The sequence below is a fragment of the Hemitrygon akajei genome, chromosome 2 (assembly GCF_048418815.1).
Source record: "Hemitrygon akajei chromosome 2, sHemAka1.3, whole genome shotgun sequence".
NCBI classification, from domain to species: Eukaryota; Metazoa; Chordata; class Chondrichthyes; order Myliobatiformes; family Dasyatidae; genus Hemitrygon; species Hemitrygon akajei.
Window position 1 is genome coordinate 165,894,140 of NC_133125.1, and position 10,648 is coordinate 165,904,787.

A 10,648-nucleotide genomic window follows, 5' to 3' on the forward strand; every position below is an offset into this window, starting at 1 on the left:
CAGGTGAGGCAACACTTCACTTGTGAGTCTGTTGGGGTCATCTATTGCATCCGGTGTTCCCGGTGTGGCCTGTTCTACATCGGTGAGGCCAGACGCAGATTGGGGGACCGCTTCGTCGAGACCTCCGCTCCATCCGCCACGACAGACTGGATCTCCCAGTTGCCACCCACTTCAACTCTGCTTCACATTCCCATTTGGATATGTCCATACATGGCCTCCTCTACTTGCATGATGAGGCCAAACTCAGGTTGGAGGAGCAACACCTCATATACCGTCTGGCTAGTCTCCAGCCCCTTGGTATGAACATTGAATTCTCCAGTTTCCGTAATTCCCTCCCTCTCCCTTCCCCCCACCCCAGTCTCACTCTGCCTCATCCTCCAGCTGCCTATCACACCTCTCATGATTCCGCTGCCTTCTACTACCCATAGTGCTTTCCCCTTACATTCTTTCTTCACCTCTCCTGCCTATCCCCTCCCTGCTTCCCCTCACCCACCCCTTGATCTTTCCTCTGATTGGTTTTTCACCTGGCACCTACCAGCCTTCTCCTTCCCACCCTCCCCCCACCTTCTTTATGGGGCCTTGCTCGCTCCTTCTTCAGTCTTGACGAAGGGTCTCGGCCTGAAACATTGACTGCTCAGTTCCACGGATGCTGCCTGACCTGCTGAGTTCCTCCAGTGTGTTTGTAAATGTGCTCAATATTTAAATACAAGAAACACAATAGAATCACTGAAAGACCCCACCCAACAGGATGGACAAATAACCGAAGTGTAAAAGTTAGCAAACTGTGCAAATACAAAACGAAAGGGAAAAAATAATAAATAAATAAACAATAAATACTGAGAACATGAGGTGAAGAGTCCTTGACAGTGAATCTATAGGTTGTGGGAACAGTTCAGTGAGTTAAGTTATACCCATGGGTTCAAAAGCCTGATGGTTGAGGGGTAATGACTGTTCCAGAACCTGGTGATGTGAGTCTTTCAAATGACAGCAGAGAGAGAGTGAGAGTGCGTGACCTGGATAATGTGGGTCCTCGATGCTGGATGTGACTTTCCTGTGACATGTAGTGTTCTGTGTAGATGTGCTCAATAACAGGGAGGGCTTTACCCATGATGGACTGGACCGTATTCATGACTTTTTGTAGGATTTTTCATTCATGGGCATTGGTGTTCCCATACTAGGCTGTGATGCAAACAGTCAATATACTCTCTGTCATGCATCTATAGAAGTTAGTCTAAGTTTTAGATGTCATGTTGAATCTTTGCAAAGTAAAGGAAGTAAACATGCTGCAGTGCTTTCTTCTTAATTGCATTTGTATGCTGGGCCCAGGACAGTTCTCGTTTTATGATAACACTGACAAATTTGAGAAACTTAAAGTTGCTGACCATCTCCACCTCTGATCCCCCAATGAGGACTGACTTATGGACCTCTTGGTTTCCCTCTCCTGAAGTCAATAATTAGCTCATTTGTCTTGCTGACAGTGAGTGAGAGGTTGTTGTTGTGGCGCCACTCAGTTAGATTTTCAATTTCCCTCCTAAGTGCTGAATCGTCACCACCCTTGATTTGGCCAACGACAGTGGTGTCATCAGCAAACTTAAATATGGCATTGGAGCTGCACTTAGCCACACAGTTATAAGTGAGTAGAGCAGGGGTCTAAGCATGAAGCCTGTGGTGCAGCTGTTCTAATGGAGATTGTGGAGGAGATTTTGTTGCCAAACTGAACTGACTAGGGTCTGCATATGAGAATCCAGTAGCATAAGGAGGTATTAAAGCCAAGATCTTGGAGTTCATTGATTAGTTTTTGAGGAGATCATCAAACAAGAACTTGTAACCTGTATCACTTATTTAGAATGTTTTTGTAGAATTTGAAGATAACCAATGTTGGGATTCCGAAATAACTATAATACTCAGTGAAAAGGGATTGTAGTGACTGTAAAAGCCAATGAAAGGAATGGAGAGTATGTCTATAACATCTAATGGCAGAATCTAAAGGTAACACAAGGGAGAACAGCTCACCCTGGAATCTGGAACAGACAATAGACAATAGACAGTAGGTGTGGGAGTAGGCCATTTGGCCCTTCTAGCCAGCGCCGCCATTCACTGTGATCATGTCTGATCATACACAATCAGTACCCCGTTCCTGCCCTCTCCCCATATCCCTTGACCCCGCTATCTATAAGAGCTCTATCTAACTCTTTCTTGAATGTATCCAGAGACTTGGCCTCCACTGCCTTCTGGGGCAGAGCATTCCACATATCCACCACTCTCTGGGTGAAAAAGTTTTTCCGTATCTCTGTTCTAAATGGCCTACCCCTTATTCTTAAACTGTAGCCTCTAGTTCTGGACTCACCCATCAGCGGGAACATGCTTCCTGCCTCCAGTGTGACCAATCCCTTAATAATCTTATATGTTTTAATCAGATCCCCTCTCATCCTTCTAAATTCCAGTGTATACAAGCCCAGTCACTCCAATCTTTCAACATATGACAGTCCTGCCATTCCAGGGACCAACCTTGTGAACCTACACTGCACTCCCTCAATAGCAAGAATGTCCTTCCTCAAATTTGGAGACCAAAACTGCACACAATACTCCAGGTGGGGTCTCACTAGGGCCCTGTACAGCTGCAGAAGGAGAACAAAATATGGAGGAACTCAATGGTTCAGGCAGCAGGTAGATGAGCTCGTGAGCCTGGGAAGGCAATCCATCTAAGAGAGGGAAAAACCTGATTTCAAACTTACGCTGCCTTGTGGCCATACCTACTTATGGGAAAGGCTTTGGGAGTAAACCCTGAGGACAAATCTGGAGCTGGAGTCCCTAAGGCAGTCCGACGTTGTCTTCAACTTTATTCTGGCAACTCCTGCGACGACACCGGTGCTAAGCTGTATCGGCCCTTGCCTTTCCCTTGGACAACTTCGGTGGCATGGAGAGGGGAGACTTGCTGAATGGGCAACTGCTGGTTTCCCATACATCCCTGCCCAGGACTGCGCCCTGGAGAGACTGAAGCAAGACTTTCCAGGCACGGATCCATGGTCTCGCAAGACTAACGAATGCCATCCTTTTTGTTTTTACAATATTTTTATTCAGAAGAAAAAAAAAGAGATTTACAGAGTGCAACACATAGATACATCTCAACATAACTTGTGTACATTCATATATTGTGATAAAATTGATCAAAATGTTATAGCATATCACATAAAGGTATACCACTCTGTAATCAAAAATTTAAAGATAGGTCATACATCATTAAAAAAAATTATCTATAAAAAAAGGTCAACCCCCTACCAACTACCAAAGAAAAAAGCTGATGGATGATAATGGATAAATTAGAAAAGAAAACATATTCGCTTAAGAAGAGAAGATAAAAATATACATAAAAGTGTGTGCACTGTTAAACTTTATAAATTGGAAAAGTAATTTAGGAAAGGTCCCCAAATATCATAAAAAGATTGTTTCGAATTTAAGACTGAGCAGCGGATCTTTTCTAAATTTAAATAAGACATAATATTACATAGCCATTGAAGATGTGTAGGAGGGGTAGACTCCTTCCATTTAAGCAAGATTGCTCTCCTTGCTAAAAGAGAGGTAAAAACTAAAACCTGTAGGTTAGAAGTATTTAAAGTTATACTTTCATCTGCAATAATACCAAACAAGGCAGTAAGGGGATTTGGGTCAAATTGGACCCTAAAAAGTTGTGAGAAGGTATGGAATACTTTCCGCCAAAACTTTTCAATTTTAAGGCAAAACCAAAACATATGAATTAAAGAGGCATCAGCAGAGTTACATTTATTACAAAGTGGAGAAACATTCAGATAAAAACTGGACAGCTCCTGTTTAGAAATGTAAGCTCTATGAACCACTTTAAATTGTAAAAGAGAATGACGAGCACAGAAAGATGATTTATTAACCAGTTTAAGAATTTTATTCCATCTATCATCAGAAATCTGACAATTTAGGTCATCCTCCCAAGCTTTTTTTATTTTATCTAAAAAGTCGTGTCTAGAATCAATCAACAAGTTATAGATACCGGTAATAGAACCATTAACAAAAGGTTTTAAATTTAAAAGATCGTTCAGTAAATTTTTATCAGGACCTATAGGAAAAGTAGCTAATTGGAAACGTAGAAAATCTCTAATTTGAAGGTGTCTGAAAAAATGTGATTTTGGGAGTGCAAATTTATTTGCCAATTGGTCAAATGAAGCAAGAGATCCTGAGGTAAACAGGTCCCAAAAACACTTAATACCTAATTCATCCCAATCTTTAAAGACTTTATCAGTCATGGAAGGAATAAAAAAAAATTAAGGAGAATGGGAGATGATAATGAAAAATTCGCTAAAGCAAAAAATTTTCTAAATTGAGACCAGATCCTTAAAGTTTGCTTAACAATTATGTTATCTGTTGTTTTATTTGCTGAAAAAGAAGAGTATGATCCAAGAAGAGAGACAATAGAGGAATTTTTTACAGAATTATAAGGAGACCCATGATGGGCAATCTTTACAATAAATATAATAGGACCAGAAAGTAATATTCCTTATATTGGCAGCCCAATAGTAAAACCTAAAATTGGGTAGGGCTAGTCCACCCATCTCTTTATTTCTTTGTAAGTAAACTTTACTTAAACAAGCTTGTTTATTATTCCAAATATAAGAAGTTAAAATTGAATCTAAAGAATCAAAGTACGTCTTAGGAATAAAAATAGGTAAGGCCTGAAAAAGATATAAAAATTTAGGAAGAATCTTCATTTTAATTGAATTAGTTCAGCCAATTAGGGATAAAGAAAGAGGGGACCATTTAGAAAGCGTCTTTTTCACATAATTCAATAAGGCGTTTAAGTTTTCTTTGAATAAGTTCTTAAAGTTTTTAGTAATTGTTACACCTAAATATGTAAATTGACTTGTAACAACTTTGAACGGAAATTTGGCATTTGATGACATTAGGTCATTTAAAGGAAATAGCTCACTTTTATGTAGGTTCAGCTTATATCCTGAAAAAGAACTAAACTGGGAGATTAAAGAAAGAACCAAAGATAAAGAAGTTTCAGTGTTAGAAATAAAAAGTAAAATATCATCAGCATATAAAGAAATTTTATGAGAGTACCTTCCCTTAGTATACCAGAAATGTCCTTAGCTTCTCAAAGTGCTATTGCTAAGGGTTCTATAGCTAAAGCAAAAAGTAAAGGACTAAGAGGACATCCTTGTCTAGTTCCCCGCTGTAATTTAAAGGGCTTAGAAATTTGGGACTTTGTAATAACCTGAGCGGTAGGAGACAAGTAGATTAATTTAACCCAACAAATAAAATTAGGCCCAAAATTAAACTTTTCTAAGGTCTTAAAAAGATAATTCCACTCAATCCTATCAAAGGCTTTTTCTGCATCAAAGGATAATATACACTCTGATATTTTTTTGGATGGTGAATATATCACATTCAATAACTGACATATATTAATATGTGAGTAATGATTTTTAATAAATCCTGTCTGATCATGTGATATAATAGATGGTAGAATATTTTCAAGTCTTCAAGCTAAGATTTTGGCTAAAATTTTTGCATCAACATTTAATAAAGAAATTGGTCTGTATGAAGAACATTCAGCTGGATTTTAATTTTTTATAAGAATAAGAGAAATAAAAGCTTCATAAAAAGATTGAGGCAGTTTACCTGATTTAAAGGACTCTGATAAAAACAAAGGATAAATAAGGTGTAAGTAATGTAGTGAAAGTTTTTTAAAACTCCCCAGGAAAGCCATCAGGTCCTGGGGTCTTACCAGAATGTAAAGCATGTATAGCCTCAGCCACTTCTTCATTGGAAATAGGCTGATCTAACTGTGTTAGACTATCAGCAGACAATGTAGGAATGTTGATATTACTGAAAAAAGCATGCATATAGGTATCATCTGAAGAAGAGTCAGACTGATACAACTTAAGGTAAAAGTTTTTAAATACATTGTTAATTTCAGAATGGTCGGATGTCTTAGTTCCATTATCTTTAAAAATTTCTGTGATTTGACGATTAACTGTAAAAGATTTTAAGCGATTGGCTAATAAACTACCAGTTCTATCCCCGTGAATGTAAAATTGAGTTTTATCTCTCAACAGCTATCATTCAATTGGGTAAGTCAGCAGAAGATTATACTTGGATTGGATTTCAATACGCTTATTATATATACTTGGATCTAGAGATAGGTCATACTTTCGATCAAGATCTCTTAATACCGCTGCTAGGTCAGACCTTTCTTTGTCAGCTTTTTTCTTTATATAGGTAAAGTAAGAGATAATTTCTCCGTGAATATATGCTTTAAAAGTATCCCAGACTATATTACCAGCAGTATCTCCTTTAAAATTTTCTTTAAAGAAAAAAGTAATATGGTTTTCCAAAAACTTTAGAAAATTTTTATCAGATAACAATGATAAGTTAAAACGTCAACTTCTATTTGGTACAGAGTAAACAGGTAGTCTTAAAGCCAGAAGCACAGGTGCATGATCAGACAAAGCAATCTCCTTATAATCACAGGATCGTACCAGTGGAAGCAAGTTTCTATCTATAAAAAAAAATCAATCCGAGAGTACATATGATGAACCTGAGAGAAATATGAATATTCCTTTTCTTGGGGGTGTAAAAAATGCCACACGTCAAGAATACCACATTGAGATAAAAAAGATTTAAAAAGTAAGACTGATTTATTAGTGAGAGGGGTTTTACTTGAAGAGCGGTCTAATATAGGGTCAAGACAAAAATTAAAATCTCCACCCATCACTAAGGAATACCGATTCAAATCAGGCAGAAAAGAGAAAAGACGTTCAAAGAACAAGGAGTCATCTGTATTTGGAGCGTATACATTCGCAAATACGATTAGTTTATTCCCAAGACTACCCGAAACAATAGCAAAGTGCCCATTTGTATCAGAAATTACATTATGTTGAATAAAGGATAAATTCTGATCAAACAGGATAGAGACACCTCTCGATCTAAATTGAGAGGGTGAATGAAAATGTATACCCTTCCATCCTTTGAAAGAACGTGAAATATCATCTTTACAAATATAGGTTTCTTGGAGAAAGATTATATGAGTTTTAAGTTTCCGGATACAAGAGAAAATCTTATTTCATTTAACAGGGTTATTTAGACCTTTCATATTAAAACTGAGTATATTAATAAAAGAATCCATCAAGTATCCTTTAGTAATGTATAAAAGGTAATCACAGACATGTAGATAGTGAATAAGTAAAACAGTAAAAACATCCAATCAGCTTTATAGAAGAACCCATTTCCCCCCTCCCTCCCCCCAAAGAGAGAAATCAGCCAAGGGAGGCTGAAGACTAATTCTAACGTTCCCAACCCAAAACTCCGGTGGCTCCAGAGAGTATATATGTATAGCTGCGCTGAATAAATGATTGTAAATATATATATATACAAAAAAAATCAAAGTAAATAAGTTTGCTAATTACGATTAAAAAAACCATGGGAAAATATAAGTATTAGTCTCGGTAAAAAAAGGAAAGACAGATTAGGAAAATCAAATATGGAAAATCAATAAGTAAAACAACATATACTCGCGGGTGCAAAAAAAGAGTAAAGAAACAAATAGAAGATAATTAAAAAGGGAAGCGGTTTAGATAGCTTCCTACATAACACAGAGAATATAACGTATTGTTTAAAAAGAGCTGCGAAAAACAGCAAAAGAGAAAATGGATGCAGTCTACCTGCATATTTTGCATAGTTTGAGAGATAACAAGGTGCCAGTTACTTAGTCAAACAAATGATTAAAACTTCGTAAAACCAAGAAACCTTGTTATCAACAAAACGCTAATTACTTGATTGAACACCTGAAATTAAAACATTTAACATAAAACAACTCAAAGTTGAATTTAAGGATGGAGACTTTGTAAAAGTTTCTTAGCTTCTTCAGGCTTCGTAAACCAAGAAACCTTATTATCAGAAGTAGTAGCCTTGAGTTTACACAGATCTCTGAGAGAAAGGCGACAGCCAAGCTTAAAAAGATCAGACATGACCTCTCTAAAAGCCTGTCTAGCTCTTAGAACTTCCGGTGGATAATCTTGAACGATCCGAAACTGTTGATCATGAAATTGTAATATACGTTTCTTCCTTGATTCATGAAGGATCTGTTCTTTAATCTGATAGTCATAAAAGCGAATGATAATAGAGCGAGGTTTAGCAGTGTCCCAATTAGGAGGGGTAATTCAGTGAACGCACTCAAATTTTGGTAATTCCGATAATATATCAGGGAATAAATCTTTCAGCATTTGAGCACAAAAATCGATAGGTTGATTACCCTCCAGTTTTTCAGGAAGTCCAAGAATTCTTATATTGCACCTTCGGTTCCTAGTCTCCAGATCTGTAAGTTTCTTCAGTAACGCGTCATATTTTTAAAGTTGTTCCTTAGAAATTCTCTTGAAACCTTCGATATCCTTCTGCAACACCGGCAGAGATTCTTCATGTATCTTAATACAAATTTCGTGGTCATTCACAGTCTGCTGTATACTTCCAAGTTTCCGATTAAGCGTTTTCAGTTCAGATTTAACCAGGTCGAAGGAATTCTGTAACAAATCAAACTTAGATTCCAAGTCATCCAGTTTATCCAATTTTTCGAGTTTCTCTGACATTTGTTGAATCATTTCAGTCAAAGTCTCTAAAGTAGTCTCTCTTTTTGATGGCTTTCTACTCATGGTGCTCTCACCAAGATGGGTTTAAACAGCAAAGTAAGCAAATAATTTCGGAGCACGTAGCTAGTGCCACCTACTCCATTACAGCCACCAGAAGTCTCCACGAATGCCATCCAATGGGTCAGGCAGAGACTGGTGAGGGAAATGGACAATTAGTGTTTTGGATGGAATCCCTTTATCTGGAAAGTTGGAGGGGCAATAGTCACTGTGAAGAGGGGAGGGGAGGGGAAGGGGAGGAGCAAGAGCTGGCAGGTGATAGGTGGATTAATTTGAGGAGGGAAGCTAGGGAGGGAGAGTGGAAATAACGACAGAGGCTGGGACAGATAGGTGGAAGGAACAAAGGGACTGATGGTGTCTCTTAAGAGAGGAAGGTGGAGTAACGAGCCAGATAATGCAATGGGAACAGTAAGGGGAGGGGACCCAATGGGAGGAGTGTGTAGATAATGGGTAGATAGAGTGAGTGGAGGAGGAGTAAGAAACAGTGAAAGGATGCTAGGGTGGATGCAGGGCGAACTGGATGGATCAGGAGGAGGAAGAAAAGAGACGGGGGGTGGGGGGAGCAGCTTACCTGAAATTGGAGAGTTCATACGGTCAGATTGTAGACTAACCAGGTGGAATATGAGGTGATGTTGCTCTAAGTTGCTTTTAGTTTCATCCTGGCAGTGGAGGAGGCTGAGGACACAGGCTGGTGTGGGAATGGAGAGGAGAATTAAAGTGGCTGGCAACTAGGAGCTTCAGACACCCATGGCAGTCAGAGGACAAGTGCTCGTCAAAGCAGTCACCTACTAGAGCCTCTTGCAGGGACGAGTCAGGCTGAATTAACATGGGTGCAAAAGAACATGAAAAATAGGAGTAATAATGGGCCATGTAATCCTTCAGATTCATTTCTGATTCAGATTAATTTACTTATCACATGAACATCGAAACATACAGTGAAGTACGTCATTTACTTTAACAATCAACACAACCTCAGGATATGCTGAGATAACCCTCAAGTGTCGCTACACGTTCCAGTGGCAACATAACATGCCCACAATGTTCAGCAGAACAATACAACTAACTGATTAATAGCAACGAAACAACTACTTTCCTCTCTCCTTTTTCTCCTCAGTCATCCACTCATTCATGCACATCAGGACAGGCCTCCAGCTTCCAGTGGAGTAGCAGACTCCCCCCTCTGTCTCTTTTCTTCCTCCTACTGATCCATCCAGTTCTCCCTGCATCCACCCTAGCATCCTTTCACTGTTTCTTACCCCTCCTCCACTCACTCTATCTGTCCATTATCTACACACTCCTCCCATTGGGTCCCCTCCCCTTACTGTTCCCATCGCATTATCTGGTTTGAATGATGGATTTTATCTTTACCTCGTTGCTGTATTCCTGCCCAATTCCCATAGCCTGTGACTATATTCAACAGTTTTTTAAATTAAAGGGCTTCAGAAATGTACTGGCCATAGAGAAGCAATTCTTCCTCATTACTCCTAGATGCAAGATGATCCTTGTCCTGAAGCTACAGTTATAGACTTCTCCTTGAACAGAATCTCCTTCCTACACCAGAACTGTGGTTATATGCATAAGGAACATAAAGAAAAGCTGCACAGTGTAGAATAAGTGATTGTGTAACAAGCTTGTACAAAGTTTAGTTCAAACAAGCAAGAAGTGGCTTTGCAAATTAATACCATGACTAGATCCACATTCCCAGAATTTACATATGTAATATTTTTAAGGAAAGCGTGCTGTAACCTGCATGGAAAGGGGAAAGATGCTTCTTTTTGGATAGCTGTATATTGCAGTTTTGAAATATCCAACAGTTTTCAATATTATATCATTAGCAAAATATCACAACCTTATGAATAAGATCTGGAATAAAAAACATCTTTCAGACAATTTCTTGTCAAAGTAAATTTATTATCAAAATATGTATATGTTACTATATGATACCTTGAGATTCAAATTGTGCTGATATAAAATAA